Genomic DNA, 23,237 nt, shown 5'->3' with positions numbered 1-23,237 from the left:
TATACCTGTGCGAAGCCAAGGTACATCACTAGTTAAGAGAATAAACCACAACATGCAATTTTGTAAAGTTATGAAACAGCCTACATTGTGGTACACGCAAAATACTCATTAGCTAATGTACCGGTAGCGCAGATTTACAAAGGAGTTTGCATATTCAAGGCAAGTATAAGTTAAGTGTTGCAAATTAAGTGGAGTTCTAATGTTACTTAACTGAAAGAAATTTTAAATAAATGTTATAATACGTTAATTAAAATAAAATTGTATATTGTATTATATAAATTAATTGGACAATTATATCCTCCTCCCACCTATTTTTCTGTCGTCCTCGTTTTTCTTTTTTGTTCTCTTGAATACCAATCCATAACATCCTTAGTCCATTTCTCTTTTTACTTTTTTCTTATTGCATGTCCTGTCCACTTCCATTTCAGTTTCTTAATGGTTTTGACTGCATCTGTCAGTTTGGTTTTTTACAGATCCTTTGTCCAATTTCTTTGTCAGTCTGATTTGTTATTGAGATAGTTTGTCCTAAGTATGTGTAGTTGTTAACATACTGAATGATGTTATCTTTTATTTTAATCTCTATAGGTTGGCACTTTGACATTACTTTGGTTTTGGTGGTGTTAAGAATTAACCCTACTTTTTCGTTTTCCATAATGAGCTGTTCTAGCATAGATTTCATGGTATCTGGGTCTAGTGATAGGAGTATTATATCATCAGCAAATCTGAGGTGATTGAGTAATTGACTATTTATTTTTATTCCATATCCATCCCAGTCAAGGTTCCGAAAAACTTGTTCTAATATCGTTAGAAAAAGTTTTGGCGACAGAGGATATCCTTGTCTGACGCCTCGTGTTATGTTAAACTCTGATACAATAGATTCTAATTGTATTCTTCCAGAACATCTCCTGTAAATTTCTATTAAAATCTCTATTAACTGCACTGTAAAGTTTCTTCAAAATTCGTTCAGTAATTTTTGCGTGAAAGAGTAAACACATCAAACATCTATTTTTATGATTTTTTATTTTATTTATTTGTACATAGATACCTACATCATTTCATTACATAGTATAAAATAAAGTCGCTGTCACTGGTAAGGTATAAACCTTCCTCTAGAATATATATATAATACTATGTACACCCGTGCGAAGACGGGTCGAGTAGCTAGTATTGCCATAAAAAGAAATTATACAAAATTTCGACTCTTAATCATTTTGTGAAATCATATCATTTCATTTGCCTGTCAATTAATAGTCAGAAATTAATATTGAAATATTTTTAAACTCAAATACAACTATAATAATGCATTGTTCAATACACTTCAATTGTATCTAAAGAAGTCACATAAAGCAACAACTGACAAATATAGCATAGTTATTATGCTCCTCTTTGTGTTTAGAGACCAAATAAACTTTTTTTTCCTTATAAAGGATGACACTTGTATTGGAAATATGTATAATAAGAATAATATTGTACATAACTGTGTAATATTCTATAAAACTTTTTTTATGTGTCTGCTTATCCACAAAAATACAACAACAAGCTCATTTTTTATAAAGCGGTAATAGTCGCATCTAGAATAATGAGCATTTCCATGGATACAAGGAATAGAGGAAATGACTGTTAATAATAGGGATCAGAATTTGACCGATTCAGTACTCTAGCGCTTTTACTTACTTCCACTGATCGACGCACGGTAGAATTCTCGCACCATGCAAATATATATATGCTTGAGTATCATTATTTGTATTGGTCTATATATTTAATATGTGTATGTACTTTTTATAATAGTGGAGAATGATAAGATTAACATAAGATCTTGACCATGGCTAATTCAGGAATTGATAACGATGGTTTCCAGGGGAACCGCGTGGAGATCGACCTGACATGGAACATTGCTAGCAAGTATTATTAGCTAGCAATTATTAGTCCATATTACTAACAATCCCCTTTTCTCTGTGTATTCATATTATATCTGTAATTACAAAAGGGTATATAAGTATATACTAGTTGTGTAGTGTACTCACAGTACAAGCTCTGCTTAGTTTGGTATTAGATGGCGATGTGAAAATTGACCTGGGTTAATATTATTATTAATGTTGCCATACACTAAATAGAAAAGAGCCTCCAATTGTAATGCATGAGGCATTGCAATTTCTGAGAGCATTGGCTACAGTGTCTTTTAACAATATTCATGTCACGGCTCAGACATTGAACAGAAAATCTTGTATTAATATTTGTATCGTACATAAGTAAAGTGATGACCTAATGTTTCTGGATGGTCTCAGCTTCGATTCCTGGCACGATATCAGACATTTGTCGTCATGAGACACAAATGTCACCAAATAAGGTAAAATTATTAGGAAACATACTAAGATTTACAGCTGGTTTTTTAATCCAGTTTAGGATAATATACATAGTGAAATTATAATACGGGAAGTAACAACAGTATTCAGTAAATAACATCGTATGATGTATTTTTTTAAGTGACAAAACACTTTTATAATTATGTATATAAATCTACATAAACATATTCTTCTACATATTTAAGATTGTTAAGTATTATGTATTCATTAAAATATAACCCTAATTACCAACGTAGTTATGAAATATTTTTAATAAAGGCATTGTTTATAAAATCCAACAACATTCCATGAAAAAATAAACTACGTTCGTCGCATTTGGTACAAAAGGTTCAAATATATGTATGTCAATGTGAACAACTCTTTAACTCCTAAGTGTTATTGATCTGCGTCTTTCATCTCAGCAATTAACCTAATTAACTTAAGTGATACCATTCTTCCTACACGTATATACGATCTCGTATAAGGTTTTAGTAATTACCTGTTTTAATTGGACATAAAAATGTTTACCTTCGAGCAGAGAAACTAACTAGTTTCGCAAACATGCTCCGTAGAGACTTAAAGTTTTAATACAAGTATAAGTTTACAGGGTTCAATCCCGGAGGGCGTATTATTTTAAGTATTACGTTATACTGCAACATAAATTAACTAAATAGGTTACTGAGATGATTCTTAGTCATTTCATCATTATAATCATAATTAGACTATTCTCAGACATTCGGTCAATCAGTGTATCAGTGGTGGACTTTGTAAGCTACATATCCGTATTTAGGTCGGAATGTGAGATATGGCAGTCAAATTTCACGAAGCTATATTATCTCAGATTTTCAGAATAGTAACGGCATAGGCATCATATAATATCCATTATATATATATATATATATGTGCCCTAACTTAATTATAGTAAAATATACACAGAATAAAGTTATTATTATTATTACAATTCCAAAAAAAAAACGCGTATGTAATTATGCTTTACACTTTCTAACATTATATGAGTATATAAAAACCAAAAAAATAAAAAGGTTCGTCTATAAATAACATAATAATAGGTAGAAAGTAGTTCTAATTTTATACAATGAGATTTTCTTGAAATTGAAGCAGTACATTATCTCTCAGCATAATCACAGCATCTCAGTCTTCACCTGAATCTTTAGAGCCAGAAAATATACCGTTGAATATTTATGGCCCACTGTGACTGTAGACTGATTTATTTATGACTTCCTCAGGCATTGTTTAATTTTCAAGAAATTTACTAGACGTTATTATTACTAGACATTATTATTATACTAAAAATTCTAATATTGAAAATAACTAAAGATATTATCATATTGATAAGATTTGGTTGCTATTTGTCTGATTTTTTGTTACTTTATTCATAAGATACAACGTCACAACTTGAACAATGAAAATGCAATGTTTCAGGATTAAGTTTATTGTGGGTATAATAATATAACATTTTTGTAGTCCACCTAAAGTTTTATATATATCGAGGTGTTGAGCTCTAAAATAAGAGAGGATATATTTGACGTGCGATAAGTTAGCATTAGTAAACTAATGTTTCCCAAGTGCGGTTTTCTCTCCACAGACAAATGAACACATAAATACAATATAATATATTGAAGGTACCCAACTTAAGTGTAGACGTGAAAAGGCCAGACAAATGGGACTCTAGAGCTTTGTTACTTTTTTATTTTCAGTTACTTATTTTAGATGCTTATTTTAAGCAGCATTCGCCAGTGGTGGACTTGTACAAAGCCTTGTACAATATTAAAAAATACTTCTGGCGCTAAACAGCTTACTTTTAGAGCTATGTTTCGGTTTGAGAGAATATAGGAACCAAAATTAGAGGGTACGGAAACATGACAACTTGGTCCTTTGGCATGAGTACAAGTTAATATGTAACAACAGTGTATAACTAATGTTTCCCCAAACAGCAATATGATGTCCATAATGCTTTTGATGTCTATACACATTGATTGTCACTTACCACCTGATGAGACAGGCTGATGAACTGGCTATATTTAAACCCAACATAACAGAGTGCGAACCCACAGTTACTCGGAGTATTTTTTTTTTGTAGCGGCCAGATTTAAAATCTCGACTTTGGAATGAAAGTCAAAGTATTGAACTCTAGGAGGAATGGCTCGCTCTAATAGAATAGTAAAAACATCCAACTATAATTGATATAGTCTAAGATCGTCAATCGCCAAACCAACCAACAAATTGAAGTACGTACTTTAAAGAACTTGCTGTCTCATTTTCTTGCAATAAGAATAATTCTGTATCTATCTTGCTATCTCGTTCTAATATAATATAATTTCTCTGTTCGCATTTTTGGGGTCTTCAATTAATTTTATGTCAGCAACTGTTCCCAAACTTTTGTGGTGCCGTCGGAAAATTTCTTCTAACTCACAGTTTAGAGGAAATTATCATAACTTTTTTCCAACTTTTCTCTGTTCGGCGGCTCTTTGATTATAAACTTAGCTATGTTCTATCTAAGTATACTATGACATCACTCGTTTAAGGCAAGAAAGGGTAATAAGATACCTATTGGTTTTAATGAAATACTCTTTTTTTAGATTATTTTTTGTGATGAAAGATAGTTCGTCCTCACATGCATTATGAGGAGGACCTATCTTTCTACTTCTACGTCAATCTTAATGAGAAACTTCATTAAAATCCGTTTCGCAGACAGGCAGACATATTTTTAGAGTGATACTCATTCAAGTCTGTATAAAAGAAATCCGGTAGTACAATTTACAGCCTCTAATAAATTGTCTCTGCTTAGTTCGGTATAACAAAATGTATATTGTATACAGAATTGATGCCTTTGTTTGTTTAGAAAGGATCTTGGTGATATTGACCTATGACACAAAGGGTCTAAGGGGCTCAAACAATCCCTTATACATAATCTGGCAGCAGAAATAACACTAGACCTTACTTGTAACGCCTTTCATTGTAAAATACTAGTATATTGTTACGTCCGTGTACCTCTAACTTTGTGACTTATGTATATATTAACATTAGCGGTCTATAACTGTCTGGCTTCGCACAACTAATTATCAAAAAAACTCAAAAATCGTAAAAGTATTTATACAAGGATTACCATTACATATATACATATCATGCAATATAACGCTTAACATATAACATGAAAAAGTAGTTATTGTGACATAACTGTAATAGTTAGATATATGGTATCACGGACTTTTTTGTAGTTATTGATGGGTTTTATAAAACTGGTAATATAGCTTTGTTGTACTGCCAATTATTTCTGCATATGACATTTATCTTGTGACGCAGTACATTTTTTTATATCAAATTTAAGTACAGGAAACAAGTAGTCGGAGACACTTTCAAATTTCTGATATTAGTATATGCTTAATAAATTTATAGTTTTACGAGCAAGCCCCAATGCTAATATAATCGATTAATTTCAATTATAAGTTAGAAAAAACAGCTTTTGTTAATTACAAATTAACATCAAAATAAATGATAAATAATATATAATTCAATTAATCCTACGAATTCGTTCTATGAATGGAATTTAGAAATTTGCTCTTCAAGAGCAATAATAAATGATAAACACTTTGAAACAAATTTAATATATGTCACTGATACATAAAGAAAGTTTAGATGTAGGCAATAATATCGTATGTACTTAATATTGAATTTATAAAATGTAATAAAAATATCTCAAGTTCTATCACGATTCTTTAATGTAAACCAATCAGAAGAAAAAGGAATATCGAGTGTTCATATATGTATAACATGATTATATAAAAATCCCGAAAATATAGTGTGCAAGAAAAAAATTTTTAGTATATTGTAGTTTCTATAAAAAAACAGTGTATTCATTTTTTTAACACATTTTAACAATTATATTTTGATACTTTGTCCCAAATACAGAAAAAACTTAGGTGAAATAAAAAAATTGTACATTAAGTAAAATAATAAATTTAATAAAAAAATCCTTCTTGGCTTAAATACATAAATAAAACATTTATAAATAGTATTGCTACAATACCATCTATTAACAGCAGATATTACATAGTACCATCTATTAAATAATATTGTCAAATAGAACTCATTCATATTATGGGAGGTGATGAAAAAAAATTCTTTAACATACCATAGATAACCATAATACCTTTTAACAACACAATCTGAGAAAATTTAATCCTTGTTTCACTAGCAGTCTTCACTTAAAATCATAAACAATCAAAAGACATCTATGTTTTTTAAATTTGTTTACTTATATATAAATTAATATTAAATATACCAGCAGTCTTCAGGGAAACTACACAAAATTAAGAATAAAATCACAGCATTCTTTATTTCTTTTACTTATATATAAACAAAGGAAAATATACGTAATAAAGAAGTACTACTAATACATATCTCAAAAAATGCTGGCAACCTCAATTTAAAGCTGTAACAATAACGTCGCGTGTAAGTGGTTAATATACACTTTGTTGTATTACTATATTACATAGTCCCTACACTCGAGCCGTTGCCGTTGTGCTATGCTTTAACATAATTTTATACCCGTTTATACCACGGTCTGAATAATACAATTTCTGAGAATTAGCTACTAAATTGTATACAACTGTGTATTCACTAAGATTTGAAACAATATTAAAGTTTTAATGGAGTTCATTTGCATATAATTTGTATTTTAATAAATATTTTTATATTTTAATAACCCGCCGAGGCTTTTTGATGCTCGAAACTTTGTGAGTGTTCTAGGTATAAGTATTAACATATATTATGTTATGCAAATTAAGTCCACCTATGCTTCTCTGCAAAGTATTCAAAAATTCGTTTGTTGTTTGAAAGAATAATCTACCTTTGAAACAACAAATTCCAAATCAGTCCAAGTTCCAGTGTTTAGTTACCTTATAACAAAGTCACGGTTACTTTTTATTATTAGTAGACTTTAAAAAAATATTTGTGACTGTCATTTGATTTCGAACGTTCAAGAACTTAACAATTCTAACAATTTAAGAACGTACCTAAATAATTATTCATGTTATTTTATTCTTTCGCCAAATACGAGGTAGACTGAGAGTATCGAGTACATCTGCACTAACTTCTATTTCACCCCATAGATTATTTTTTTAAATAAAAGATACCAAATTTTCGTCCTAATCTAACTTTATATCAAATTTAAGTACACCCATTTAGTCGTGAAAAGGAAGAAACGTACAGACACTGTTTCGCATTTGTAATATTTACGATCTTATAATCGTGAAAAAAAAACAAACAGACAGAAACGTTTTCGCATTTATAAATACGAGTATTAGCAAGGACTTTACATCAGAACTTATAAATTGCCCTTCAATTTCTAGAAAACTTAAGTAAGTCATTAATATTCTTGTCAACTTGTAACCAATAGAATTAGGTACATCCGTCTTCACCATCCCCATTTTAAGTTACTAGACCGCCACAAAATGGACCTAATACAATACTGGAATTAACTGAAATCATTTAGGTAAAAAGTTTAAAGTAGGTTTTCCAATATTTACCATTTTTGAGTTAAACCAGTACGTTCTTACCATGATATCCACCACTAAAAGCTAAACACTTCCCTTTAATTAATATTTCAGTGACAATATTAATAATTTATTAAATATAAGTGTCACTTCAAACTAATCAAATAAATCCAATCAAAAATTATTTATTCATGTAGAACATTTTAGCCGCTTATGAACGTCAAATCTTGTATTATTGTATTATATTTTTTCCCTACCGTCAAGATATAGATTCAATTGAAAAGAACTGGCAAGAAATTCAAATGAATCAATAGCAAAGACGAGATTACTAAATAACTGTAATAATAACTTCAAAAAAATTTTAACAGCTCCAAAGATAATAAATAACCATAGTATACCTATTTATTTATCATGAATATACTTAATTAGTAAGTATTACCCACCCCGCAACACACCACTTTATTTAATTGGTTTTTGTCACATATTTACCCCAATTAACCTCAAATAATGATTTATTGAATAATACATGGAAAGAAAAACATTTTCAGAGCACGATGTTTATTCTAAAGAGTAATTTAATTATAGTACTGTATACCAACTGTTTGTTGCCAAAATAAAGAGAAAAATTTGAGGTTAAAAGTTTTCCAAATAACAGCAATAGCAAAGTTGGCATAACATTGTAAGCTAATTTATACAACAATCTTTTCTGGTACTACAGAGACAGATTTTATGGTTTGATTCTTGTTTATGCTGTGTCTGAGAAGCTGTGCTTGCATGGTTGTATTCTAGTTTATAAGAAGAATGGTGAAATACGTTCCGAAGAACACCCTGGGGTTTTTAATCGATAAGAGTTCAGTAGTACCCGTCTACCTTCTCTGGGGCGGGCAGGTCTCCATGAGGAGATACATCAGATAAAAATAAGAGTAAGCAGGCATTATATGTTAGTCCACAGTTATCAAACCACAGGCATCTAGTAAAAGATATTGATAAGTGATCATATTACATGGCATGTAATCTGATCAGATCAAATATCAATTAACATACATAAAAGACCTGATATAGGGATCAACCCCAGAAACTATTTTTTAAAGTCAATTAAAATTTCCTTCACCATTAAATAGTTATACCTAATAAGAAAAAAGATATACATTCTAATATTTTAAAATAAAAAGTGTATCTGTAGGTCTTTTACCAGTTCTATATCAAGAAATTACACGAAGTAGCAGTTATTAGAAAATTAGGCTCACGTGGCATTAAATAAAATTTTATTAAGCTAACCTACTTTATTTTTCGGTTCAGTGCTACCGTCGCCTAATCATAACAAATGAAAATATAGGAAGTAAATTTGTGTAATAATTCGTAATTATGCAGACGGAGGCAACCTCGCCTCATTTGATGCTCAGCGGAGTTTACTGAGGAGAACAACCTTATTATAACTCTGGTATTTTAAGCATCACCATGCATATAACTAGGTAAAATATTTTTGTACTTATTTCTATTGTAGTAAAATACAAAATCCAAACTAATATTATAAATTCGAAAGTTTGCCTGTCTGTCTTTCTACTTATTTATCTGTTAGTTGCCTTTTTACGACTAATCGGCAGGTCGAAACTTAATGAAAGGCATCTAGAGAAATTATATTATATATATTATATACTAATATAAAAAGCAGTTAAAACAACAGGTAACATTATTTAGTTTGTAACTAAACCAATAACCAAACTATTCAAATATTTTTAAAATAATTCAAATTTTAAAAATATTTGTATTGAATAATTAATAAATATGTAATTTATGTATTAAAAATATTTTAATTATTTTAAAGTTAATTTTAATATAGTTTAAAATTACGTATTTACTACTTGTATCAAATCAATCGAATGCTTTATATACGTTAGGATTTCTAATAAATTTCTTGATAATCTCTGAAAACCACCGTGATAAGTTCCTTGTTAATTTGTCAGATTGGACTAACCGACCTGACCGCATGTTCATCTTATCTTCCTTCATTGGTCCAGCGTAAACCATTATCGCAGGTGGTGAACTAAAATAAAGTGAACTACTAAAGAAAATATCTACGTAATATAATGTACAAGATTGTGGCAAAATATGAAAACACATCTGCGAGTTTCAAAACATTGCCGAAATATACAAAGGTTGAAAATGAATGTTTTGTTTCAGAATTAATGGTAAACACGAGTAAATTGGGTTCCCTGTCGAATTTGAATGTTATTATTCTAAACTGAATTACATAAATATGAATAGTTCATGGAATGAGACAGAATGAAGAGGAATAATGAGAGCAGAATGTATGATCTCTGAAAATAGCTAATAAGCACGCTTATTTTAAAGCCTTTAAATAGAATAGAAAATACGACTAAATCACTAGAGATCCGTCTTCACGCTTTTTTTACGAAGATAGGACTATGTCACTAGGGACCCGTCTTGTCCAATACTGCTGAAGGAATTGTAATATTATAAATATGAAACGGCCATCTGTCTGTCAGAGACAGTCGAATGGAACTTTATGTCTAGCATGTAGTTAGAATATATCACCACGATTTTTCATCTCGGAGTTATCTTTAAGAATATAGACGAAGTGGAGTGATCAGTTTGCAGTATAAATACGACCTGTCTGTATTAAAAAACAATTACGTAATTGACAAGAAAATTGTCTATAGAACAGACAATTAGACAGATATTATTGACTATATACTATATAGATTGAACATAAATACAGACCGCTCGCAGATAGCTGCTACCTGGATTTTGATATCATAACTAAAATGTACTAACAAGTATGACTAGTTTTTTAGTTTTTCACGTCTAAATGACTAAAGGAATTTTAGTGAAATCTGTCATGAAGATAGATATGTACATTGTATCAGAATGACGAAAATGAGAACAGAGGACAGACAGACAAATTTCGTATTTATAATAGTAGTATGGATTATACTAATGATTGCTTCATTCTTGATGACATTTTTATATCTAATGCAAAAATACTAAGGAATATTCGTAAGAATAACAAACATCTGTGCCTGCACTGAACCGAGCAGTAGTACTATAAAAGCTATCCACTGCAGGCGCCTGGCGTTTAACAAGCATCCTTGAATGAAATTATCTCGTCTATGGAGCATCAAACAACGCGCTTGAATGAGCAGTTTAAAGCAAAAAGTATTAGTTTGTAAAGATTTTCATTTATGTTAATATGTTAATACACGAAAAATATGCGATGTTAATACATATAAAAATATACGAGTATATACATACTTTGGTTGAGATATATATATATAATATGCTGTCTTGTGTGTCTGCGTGAGTGACTCTGTCTCGCCTACATTGGCTGCCAATCAGCTTCTCTTGTACACTATCTTTCGCTTCGAAGTGCGAGATGAGGCAATTAAATTACCACAGATAAAAATAAGTAAATAGATATAGTAAGGGAGCGTAACCCGCATGCCAATAATATCTACGCGACATTACACATCTGCGTGCCAATTCGGGCGGCTTTGTCATATTGTGTACTACATTTAAGGAAAGCCACATTATTTTCATTAAAAAAATAAGTATTACGGTTAAAATAGTAGTAGAACTAAAAATGTGTCAAAAGGTGGAATATCTTATTATGGGTAATAGTAATATTATTTTTATTCTAATAAAAAAAAACTGTTACAAAAATAATTTCTTTTAAGAATATACTTTAAACTAAAATCTATAAATTTTAGTTAATAAATATATTTAATTTCCATTTTTTTATATCTTTTTAAACGACATTAATGTGACTTTATCTATATTTATTTAACGTCACATTGCCTACTATACACATGAAAATCAAAATAGCGATCACTAATTAAATTTTCAAGAACCTTTACTCTTTTGATTATAATAAAAAGTTATGAATATCTATTCAGAAAAAAATCATCTTTAATATAGGAAACAGCATAAAAATAACATATCTATTATGGTGAAAATTACAACACAATGAATTCAATTTTGAAAGTTGCTCAATTACTCTGTTATTTTGAGAGTTTACATATATATTTATTTTTACAATCGACATTATTTACCTACTATCTTGTGACACCAATTTTATAGATATTGTAATTGTTTACTTTCGGTGATTAAAACGTAAATACTATATTTTTAATTTTAAAAAATGCTAGTTCATGTCTCTGTTTATTGTTTATTGTATCTATTGTTGTTATACTATAAAAAAATCTCATACCGCATTAACTCAAAATCTACTACTACTACTACTACCTACTGAACGAATATTTATACAGTTTTCATTAAACAACAGAGTGATTCTTTAGGTGTATAAGCATTAAGATTTTCCGACATTAATTGATATACTCAGTTGAAACCGAGATGAGGTGTTAGTAAAATATAAATAAACAAACAATTGGCTCCATCGATTCTCTTAAACAATGGTTCAGTATGAAACAAATAATAGTTAATTGTTTATTGTTATTAACACGTTATAATCAATTAGTTAAAGCGATGTGCGTAAAAATGAGCGCTAAATAAAGTTTATGTCTTAATTTACTGCCAAACCACGCCCAAGCTATGTCCTTACGTCTTTTCTGTAGCCAAAACATACTTGCGATGTAGCGAAATAACTAAGCCAATATTGTTACAGTAACCTGATACTCATTCATATGAAAAAACATAACATGTATTCTTATTTATATAATTTGTATTTATATTTTAATATTCATTCAAATAAAATGAAAGCATCACGTTGTAATCCAGTGGTCCATTAACTGACTTCGACATCAAAGGTCGTGAGTACATATCTGTACAACAGCAAAAATTCTCTGTGTCAATTTATATTTTTTATTAACTCTCTGGTAATGGAGTCATCGATAACAAAACAATTTAAATCAATTAACAACGGTAGAGTCGCCGCCTGCCACATATCATGTAATAAATAGACATTTATAATATTAGTATAAATAATTTATTGTAACGAATACATTATTACCGCTATTTGATGTCTAATATAATGTTACCTTGAAATGACATTCACTTGACCAAACTAATAACATAATATAACAATTGACCTTTGATATTGTGTGAACTAGAGCAGTAAAATTACTGGATACTGTAACTGAAACTTAATAATTTCACATCACTAGAGTTCATTTCAATTATCAACAAACTCTCCCATGATAGAAAATCTTGTTGATAAAAGTAAACACACTGACAGTACTATGTACCGCTTCCCACCCATGTTCAAATAAAAAGCAATCTAATTGCTCTATTTAGTTATTTAAACTTTAATATAGAAATAAGGGAAAATTAAGTTTATTAAAGAAATATATTTAAGTAAGTATACACCATACTCCAATGTAGCTAAAAATACAATGAATATAGTTAGTAAATGTATGTTGTGTTTATTAATAATATTTTTTAAATACTACAAGTAATTAGATGCCGTCATGTACCAGGAAAACTGGCAAATAAAAAAATAAAATAAACCTATACATTCTGTTCGCACTGTTATGACTTGATTAAGTGATCTACGTAGTCCTATCACGTAACGGACGAATGAACTACTAAAACAAAAACTACAGTAGAAAAATTCTGCAGGTAACATTTATTAAATTATTAGCTTCAGCCCACGAATTTGTCTGCTAGACTAACTGATTGACCTCCGAATGATCCCCTGTCCCATTTAACCGGGATTCGAAATTACGATGGTCTGAGCCACGACCAAACCTCTAGTGGTGCTCTCAGACTTAAGTCGTATTCGTCAAGCATGAGTTAAATTTCAGTCGCTATCGCTATAAGTCCTTCCGCGGACTTGGAGTACCTTCTGCAATCAATTTGAAGCTATAAATATTTGAATATAAATACAAGTACGACGGAGAAAAAATATATAATATACACATACAAATATTAACATACCTATACAAAAAACATATCTCCAAAAATAAACAGAATATATATATTCATGTATAATATGGCTCATACGTTTTATATAATCTTATCTATGAAACTATTATAACGTATCAATGAGTTGGAAAAAGGCAATAATAGACGTGAAAGAGATAACATTTGGACAGAAATCGACAAGTAACACTTACTTATAAGTAAGTAATAATGAATTGTAGTTTGAAATTATTCGGTCACTGAACGCAGACTTGGTTGGCTGCCAAATCGAAAGATGCTTCAAATCCAAGATAAAAACAATGTGAGGGTACTTATAAAGTATACATCGTATTCATCAGTATGAAATTAATGCAATATATCCCAGTCATCCTCAATATTTCGTAAGATAAGAGATGTGGGCACAAAGCGAACCATAGTAATGCTAGAAACGTATAAGAAATGAGTTTTACTATTTCATTCTCTTCCACTGGTTATAGGTACATGTTCTTCTAGTCCCTTACGACATTTTAGGTATGAAAATAAATGGTTATTAACATATTGTTGTTACTCTATCATAACTAGTGATCGAACACGGCTTTGCTCGAGTGTTAATAAAATTGCGGGTATATCTTCAATTCAATCTCATTTGCTTTTATTATTTCATATATTAATCAAAATAGTAATACGAGAAGAAAATTTTTATACCGATTTATTATTCAATTTGTCACAATGGGCGATACTAAAAATTCTACAGTATATAAATATATAACATTACGAAACTTACATAGAATGAAACTTATCAATAATCCCTTGTCATATTCAAAGTATGATAGCGCAGTGTAGAGTGTTCTAAGTTATAACTTTTGAATGGTTCACTCAATGATAAGAAGTAACGATATACTTGTACTGTAAAACTTTGCTTAATCAGTAATTGAAGTGTACCGTCGTAACTTAACACGTTATCTCGTTAAAGTACTATACCACTGAACGAGCATTGGAAGATAACCTTTATCCTAAGCAGATACAATAGAATAATTCAATCTTATTTCAGGCACTCGCAGAACTCCGAGGTATAACGAAATGATAGTTCAACTAGAAACGTTTATAGCTTGTATAAATACAACGATGTTGGCTTTAAGTACTAAATTGTCTCGAAGATTATACTAATACCCAGACAAATTCTCTAAGATTAGGTGTAGTAGTAATAGGAGGTAATAATAATAATTAGAGATAATTCAAATATACGATCAGTTATTTTAATTGTTATTTATCTAAAAGTTATCTATACATGGATTGTTGAGTGAACAAATCCTCACGTTTATTTAAGTTTTTATCATACTAACCAAAGTAGGTTCTCAATTTAACGATGTTTTGTGAAATCGCTCCAGAACTCAGGAACATTCCTTCGTACTACTATTACTTTAGTTTATCTAAGTTTTATTTGAAATATGAAATATATTTTAATATTAATAATCCAGGAATTAATATACGTATATATTTATTAAAATTTAGCTTGGTAAATCGCAGAATACAGTCAATATAGTAACCGTACTAAGGAAGCGCCGTCTGGTGTGATGGTTTTAGGCCTCCCTTGTTCACGAAATCCTTTACAGGCCTTTCCGAATGTCGGCTTTACTTACCCGCCGAAACACAAAGGAAAATATGTATTTGAGAAATTCAGAGTGTTTAGCTGTATACACATACGACTATGCTGTGACCGCTGGCTTATTCGAAAAATATGATGTTATAATTTGTGAGTACAAAAGTATATAAATATAATTATTTAATTTTAAAGTGACTTAAATAATTAAGTATATTTATTACCTTCACATTTCACTAAAAACGCATTTAATTACAACTCTTTTTTCGCATTAAAAAGTAATATGCCTATGTCTTTTCTCAGAGTATACTACCTGTACAACAAATTTCATTTAAATTGGTTCAGTAGTTTTGACATGACAGCAAGACACACAGACATAGTTACTGTCGCATTTATAATATTAGTAAGGATTACTAAATAAGTACTTTGTTCAAAAGAGTATTTGTATTATGAAAATCACATATTCATACTTTAATATACCGCTGAGCGACCGTATTAACTCGTGAATCCGAGAAGCATTATATGAAACCTCACAAGGAAATAGGCGAGAAAGTCGTAAATTTAGAATACAATATAAAATCAATGATCTCGGGACGAACCTACTATAAAAGATATTACTTAAAAGTTAAACACATTTTTTTTCATACTTATTGAATAGTAAACAATCTAATACCACATGAAGAGTGGTAATAGTTGCCTATAGATATGGATGTCTATACATGAACTTGTACCTTTGTAGAAAATTCCCTACAACTAAACTGTTATGCTGAATTATGCACTAAATAACTATTAATAAGCATTAAAGTTAGTATACAAATATAATTTATTGTATATAAAACTAAAATCTATAATGTAACATTTCGCTTTTTATATCCTTCTATTTTTTTACTAAATTATACTTTAATGTTTTTATTTCGGCTCTTAATAATACTGTATCTTTACTGGTATATCCCAATAAAGATGATCCCAACTCACCTGATAATAATCAGCAATATTTGTGTGAGAAATACTATAAAACACTAAAAATTATTCTGGTAATAAGTAATATTTTTTTCATTATATCATTTCATTTGACATACTAGTTAAATCTGAAACAATAAATAGTCAAGAAACTCAAAACTGAATTTTCTTTTAGTGTTAAATAACATTTTTAAGAATAACTTACCATATACCTATCTATAAACATAAAACGCAATGTTTTACCTAAATATATTTCTTCCAAATAGTTAGAGCCGTTTCCGAGATGCACAAAATATAGGACAGCTATGCTTTATCTTACACTTTTGTATAAGTTAAGTTATAAAAGTTCGTTTAGTACCAGAGCTCTCTTGAAATAAACTTGTATGTTACCTTTGCATAGGACATTACCCATATGTATTTATAAGTTATAAAATGGTCAGCTAGCGTGACGAAAGTAGCTGTCATAGAGTATTTCTTACCACGCACTAAATATCAAGATGGCCTTGTAAGTTCTTGTATATATCCACCAACATAATATAAGTAACTCAGACCTATCACGCGATAAGTTTTAGGTAGCATGATGTTATTGAAATATTTATGGCTTTTTTTATAGGAACTGATTCAGAAGGTCAGATTATTTCGATTTCTTTGTTATTACTATTGAATGCTATATGATTACAGTCACTGAAGGAACAATTTGGAACATATAAATCTGAATAAAGCTGGTATTACGAGTAATATTCATAACATTAACAACAACTTTATGTAAAGTTAAAATACTAACGAATATTTTTATGTAAATGTGAATTTGTTCTTTATATTTTCATGAGTCATTGGAGAAGTAAATATCTAATTTACCATATAATTATTACTGACCCAACTAAGTATTACAAAAAACTCTTTTTTATTTGATAAAATACTAGCTGCCCGGCCCGTCTTCGCACGACTTCGTGTATAATACATGAACTCTGGGGGGAAGGGGATTGTTAGTAATGTGGACTCATGACCCCATTGCTAGCAATGTACCAATTCAGGTTGACCTCCACGCGGTTCCCCCTGGAAACCATCGTAAAATCGATAAATTCTTGGTGAATTTGTCACGATGGGCTAACTAACCTGACCCATGACTCATGCTCATCTTATCATCCTCCACTGGTGCCCCGCCAGCGTAAACCGTTAGCGCAGGCGGGAACATCATAGCATTATCTTCCATAAAAAAAATACATGAACTCTATTTGTACATTTATTTTTATGCATAATAGTTCATTCAATTAATTGGCTATAATAGTGAACCAACATTGATTTAATTTTAAAAAATAACAACAATATGTGGAATTTATATAATTTACGAAAGAGAGCATACCATAAAGCTTTCGATACTTAACAATGCTGCACACGTTTATCGCCCTTGCTAGTTTCAAATGCTTTAAAGCTTTGATACGTATACGAGTATATCGTATCGTTAAAAACATACGTCTAGATTTTATTGGATATATTTCATGAATCTGAAATTTCTCCAATATTAGTTTAATTAAATGTAATGTAAAACTGTTGTATCATATTATTATTATTATATATTACTGAAATGTTATATCCTCGATATATAATTAATATTATATAACATTTTAAACCCTACATTTTGCAATACATGAATTGTGTGATTTTTCACCCAATTTCAATAATACAAAGTTTCACAGTCAGTCTTACTGTACTGTAAACAACATATTATATTTACTTATTTATTGGAAATACAAGATTGTTGTTTTATTCCAGATTGTAATTTTAATGTAACATGAGATGAAAGTAGATAAAGTACAAAGAAGCTTAAAAATCTCGTTATTGGCTTTTCAAGCTCGTACATCGTTACATTTTTGACGACTAAGAAGAAGATGAGAAAAGGGGGGTGAGATTTAAAATTTCAAGTTGATAACTACGCCTTATGAGAATTCTAGTAACATTGTTGTTAGTTGCATCGTGGGTGCCTAAATGTTTAGAAAAACATTAAAACATTCAATTTCTATTGCCAGGCAATGTGCATTATTGTTGCTTTGAAATATTTTCGTTACATATACGTCACATTTTCGGGAAAAACTATTAATTAAGGGTGTAGAAATCTCCGCGTCGTAGTTCTTGTCATTTCAGAGCAATTGACCATACTCATATCGGACGCATCAGACATATTAATTTCTTATATAGACTAGTGTAGCCCCTATATAAAAAAAGAGAACCAGAGATATAAAAAACAAATTAAAAGTAACATTATACAAAACACTTCATATTGTCGCCACGACACAACAATGGCAACCGTATCTACATAGTCATTTATACAGTAGTGTACAGCGTGCGCGTTTGAATGGCATCTATCTATCTATCTATATGTATCTATACAATTCGTCGATTCAATTGTACTAGTTCATTTGCTTATGTTTTATAGCCTAAAGCGTATAAAACTTTATTGCTACTACATTTGTAACGGATCGGTTTAGTGGATTTGGATATAAACTATTTAAATTGATAAAATATTTTCGGCTACAGAAATTTAACAGAGTAACAAATGTAAAATTTACTTCTTATTATTTTGAACTCGGCATATTATTCTTTAATGTCGCACACGAGAGTCACTTAAGTTTGAATGACATTTTTTATTAATGTTTTATATTCCGCTAACAGTTAAATGTGAAAGTTCTATACATGTTTGAATATTCTGTACGTTTTATAATAAACTATATGGCATTTTACAATTAATTATCCAAGAAAGAAGCCAGGGCCGCCGAAGAACCAGGCAGGCGCCGCACTTCATCAGCGCCGACTAAAGAATGGCAGTGGTTTGGGATTAGCACCAGATCCTTGTTCGGAGCAGCGGTGGACAAAATTAAGATCGCCAGGATGATCGCTAACTTCCGGTAGGAGACGACACAAAGAAGAAGATAATAAACTGCATTAACTTAAGAAAATGGAACAATAATACGTATTTACAATTAAAATTTGAAGGGCGCTTAGTACTTTTTTTTATTGATGCAGTAGTATTATTCAGCGCACGATTATTTATTTAATAACACTGGACATTTCTAGAATACTTTGATCTAAATCTAATGATGCCGCCGGTGAACTTTAGATTTAATTGTTTGTTTATGTGATTATTTATTTGTATAAATATCAAAATTGCAAACGAGCTGACGGCCCACTTAATGGTAACTGCTAATCTGTTTGGCGGCTGAAATAGGTAGACCGAGGCATCCACGCAAGACGACTTTTTACAAAGTCTACCTCGATGAAAATATGAGGTTTATAATAATACTTTTTGACAATTCATACAATGTGTTCTAATCCGAAGCTAAGCAGGGCTTGTATTTGGGTACTTATATACTATTTTTTGTTTAGTTAATATGTATATACATAGAAAACACCCATACCGATACAGACAATCATACTCATGAATACAAACGTTTGTACCGTACGAGGTATCAAAACCACGATCATAGACAGTAAAATGGTTGTAGTTCAGTATATTTACAAATTGAAGTGATTGAGCTGATTGATTAATTAACTAAATTTAGTTCATCAATCATCAATGTTCTTTCTTTTCAATCCTAACGTGTGATTATTAATTCGTTCGGAAAGAAAATCCATACCAAATATAAATAACTATGAGTACTTTAAGGTAGATTATAAATAAAATTGAAAAAAGGAGACATATTAAAAAAGAGCGTATATTATTTAGATATATGTTATGAAAGCGTTCTATAATTATATCAATTACTCTATTTTTAATTGAAAGATATTCTCCCTTGTACTAAATCCACATAAATTTGGCAAGTTTAGTTTGTAGTATAATAAATTTAATTTATAATAAATATGTTTTCTTTATTTGTACATAAAAATCTATTCAAATCTGGATTACATCAATGTAAAATAAATACTAAAGAAAAATTGATTACAAAAGTGATCATAGATATCCGATCAGTATGCGAATATATTGTCTAAAAATATAGATGAATTCAATAACTTACTTACTTCTGAAGTTGAATTAATGTTTCCTACTCTATAGTAATCTATCCACATCCATAAAAAATCATTATCCAAATCAATGCTGAACCGATTAATGTAACAACTAATAAAATACTAAAAATAGGATCGTTCTAGAGCCTTCTTGAATCTATTGAAATAAAAATTATTTTGTATTATACAGAATAGTTAGTCCAATTAAAAATGAACCTTTATCTCGGAAGATAACAAACATTAAGAAGAGACGTGGAGCACGTACGAGATCAAATTACAACGATTGAGAGATCGTTGACCTATTTCCCGAGCGCGGTATCCCACTGTAACTTAAAACCGGTCTTTTTATAGCCTACAAATAAACCGTTAATAAATAAGTTAATTAAAGTAGTCTGACATTCTATTAAGAAATTTATTATTATTAGAGAATAAATTTATATTAGCATTATAAATACGGCATAAAATCGTAGAAGTCATTATAGTCTCCAATATTTTCTTACAATAATAATAAGTATAATAAAAATGATGATTAAATTTTCTTGAATTCGATTTCTTAAATGGTCATATATGTTATATCAAATATCAAACCAACTGAAATTATTTAATATTTCATATTCTAAAGGAATTTTCCAACTCACATAAATTACTCATGTATTTATTAGTACTTAAGTAATAAATAAAATTCAATATAAATAAACTTACGCGTCCAATTTGAATACGAAAAAAAATATCACACACTATTCACTGTTGTTTTTAAAGTCCGTGTTTTGAGCGATGTTTTCGTAGCGGCGCTACGGGCTACGAGCGCGTCTACATACGATCGAGCAGCGACTGAATCGTAGCGGCTACGGCTACGAGTCACGTGATCGATGAGCGTTCTAAAGCCGCTTTTAGACTTACAGCATTCAATATTCAGCACTTGTCATGAATAATATTCATGAAAGACATAAAATACTTTTATCTCAACTTTTGTAAATTACACTACGCAATGATTTGACGCTGGGCTACGCATATTTTGTAATATTTTTACATTTTCGATATATTTTTTGTCTTCAGTCAAGAGTGCATATAATATTGAAGGTTCAGTAAAAATATTATGGATATTATACCTAAGTTGAAGTGTTATTTCTATTATTGTACTTACGGGCGGTGGTCTAACGCTTTAACACGCCATACTTCCGATGTTCGAGGTTTATATTCCTCATATATCGTTAGTATGATTGTTTATCCTGTTGTTGTGTATAAGCCTGTGTGTTTTCTGTGTGTATTATGTATGTATTTACACAAAAATGCATCTATGTGAGTTATTTAGTATCCATAACTCTGCTTAGGTAAAATGAGGACTGAATGACCGTATGTCCGAATGAATTATCCTGAGATATTATTATTTATTTAATCGATACTTTTTATTAGAAATATGCAGTTATTATTAAATTATATAAATATATTATATATATAGAAATATACCTATAGTGTTATATATATCATAATACCATAAATACAAAAGTGTATAAATCTGTCTTCGTTATATATGAAGACTAAGCGGCTGAACATTTCTTAATGAAGTTTCACGTGAAGATGTATCTCAAGGGCTTTATTTAATAAAAAAAAGAAAATGGGGCGAGCTACATCTAATATATTAAATAACTTATACTTATGTCTGATTTATGGTATTGTCTGTGAATTTCTAAGAATTTTCTTAACCATATTCCGACATCTCTGGGATGTCAGATCTGTAATCGACTAATCTAATACGATTTCAGCAAAAAATCCTCGGGAAAAAGCTTCATTTTGACACTAATTTTAAAAGTCTGGAAGAGATTGCTTAGCGATAGGAGCACCTTACGTGCTACTTCACTTATATTTTCTACTAGCAATCCATCCCGGGTTTGAACGAGTATGATGAGTGTGATAATTGTTATGTAATACTCTTATGAAAGAACTTATATATTACTTTAATAGTTAATCAATTATAAACTAAAAAACGTACAACTAATCAAATCTTTTCTCATAGTAGTTAATATATATTACTTACAGTTAACATTTTCACATTTTACATCAAAAGTTGTGGTGGATTTGCGGCTTACCCCTATGGTTGCCGGTTCGATTCCTTGTATGGTACAAAAATTTGTATTCATGAATATGATTATTTTTTTAAATGTATATATATTATGCATTTACAAAAAATGTATTAAAGTACATCTATCAGTTATCTAGTAGATGCTGTGTGAATTGTCCTAGGTTAATATAATTATTATTTGTCCATACATTAGAAATTACAATAATAATTTTTAATCCTATCTTTATTTTCATTCCCTAAATTATCCTTCACGATATAAAGACAAGGAAAACCGTAATATTATGTTAAAAATATTTGGTGCGGCGGTGGCTATGATCTAGCCTTCTTCGATGGACTATATTATTGTATAGGAAACTGGCTGGTCAAATATGAATGACTTACCCTTACTTCAATGTGCTTGTTCTTCAGTGGGCCCACACGGTTACGGGAATCTCAGGAATTCACTCAGGTTGATTACAACTATTAAGACATGCGTGCGATATGAGTGCGACGTGCGCGCGCGGCGAAAGCTATGACATCACTGATTATTGAATTAGCCGGGAGGGGTGTCAATGCACATCAACAAACCAGGTACGCATCGCGTTTGGCGTAACCATGCCCCCCGCCTTGACATAATGTCAAAGTAAAATTAACAAAAAAAATAAAGGAACTACATAATTGAACCTTATTGCGAATGCGACAAATACAAAAAACAAGAAAGAAAAAATACAAAAAATATCAAATGCGGAATTTACTAAATAAGAAAAATGCAAAGGATTTTAACTTAACTTATTAACCTATTATAAATGCGTACTACCTATCTTATAGAATACATATTATTGCAAAGGCAATGGACATAATTTTACCACTGGCCTTTGAAAAAT

The 23,237-nt window shown here is 30.1% G+C and overlaps 1 protein-coding gene across 1 annotated transcript in view; it reads right to left on the bottom strand.

The window, feature by feature from the left end:
• Positions 1–21,059, bottom strand: part of LOC131846599 (atrial natriuretic peptide receptor 2-like) — a 42,185-nt gene extending 21,126 nt beyond the window's left edge. Inside the window, exon 1 of the mRNA XM_059195934.1 lies at positions 20,997–21,059. The gene's annotated coding sequence lies outside the window, so the exon portion shown is untranslated. The remainder of the gene's footprint in view (positions 1–20,996) is intronic.
• Between the last annotated feature and the right edge of the window lie 2,178 nt (positions 21,060–23,237).

The sequence above is a fragment of the Achroia grisella genome, unplaced genomic scaffold, assembly GCF_030625045.1.
Source record: "Achroia grisella isolate CSIRO2021 unplaced genomic scaffold, CSIRO_AGI_Agris_v1 utg511, whole genome shotgun sequence".
Taxonomy (NCBI): domain Eukaryota; kingdom Metazoa; phylum Arthropoda; class Insecta; order Lepidoptera; family Pyralidae; genus Achroia; species Achroia grisella.
The sequence above is the reverse complement of the archived record's forward strand: the minus strand, read 5'-3'. Positions and strand labels throughout refer to the sequence as shown.